Genomic DNA, 260 nt, shown 5'->3' with positions numbered 1-260 from the left:
ATGTTTTCGTTTGGGCGGTCTGATTGGCCCCGAGAGTGACGTCACACTTTGACTGCGCAGTGGGTATCCACGGCGTGAGCATACCCTTGTCCTTATACCATGGTGTAGTGCTACGAGTATGCCTTCTTCATGCTCTCTGACTTCATGCGCATGCGCTGTTTTTCGTTTCAGAGTGCACGAAATTTGAAATCAATACTATAAAATAAATTAAACGTATGTAGTAGTGCTTAGACAGTGTCCGCTTGGAATATTTGTAACCC

This window comes from Trachymyrmex cornetzi, unplaced genomic scaffold, assembly GCF_001594075.2.
Source record: "Trachymyrmex cornetzi isolate Tcor2-1 unplaced genomic scaffold, Tcor1.1 scaffold978, whole genome shotgun sequence".
In the NCBI taxonomy this organism is placed as follows: domain Eukaryota; kingdom Metazoa; phylum Arthropoda; class Insecta; order Hymenoptera; family Formicidae; genus Trachymyrmex; species Trachymyrmex cornetzi.
The sequence above is the reverse complement of the archived record's forward strand: the minus strand, read 5'-3'. Positions refer to the sequence as shown.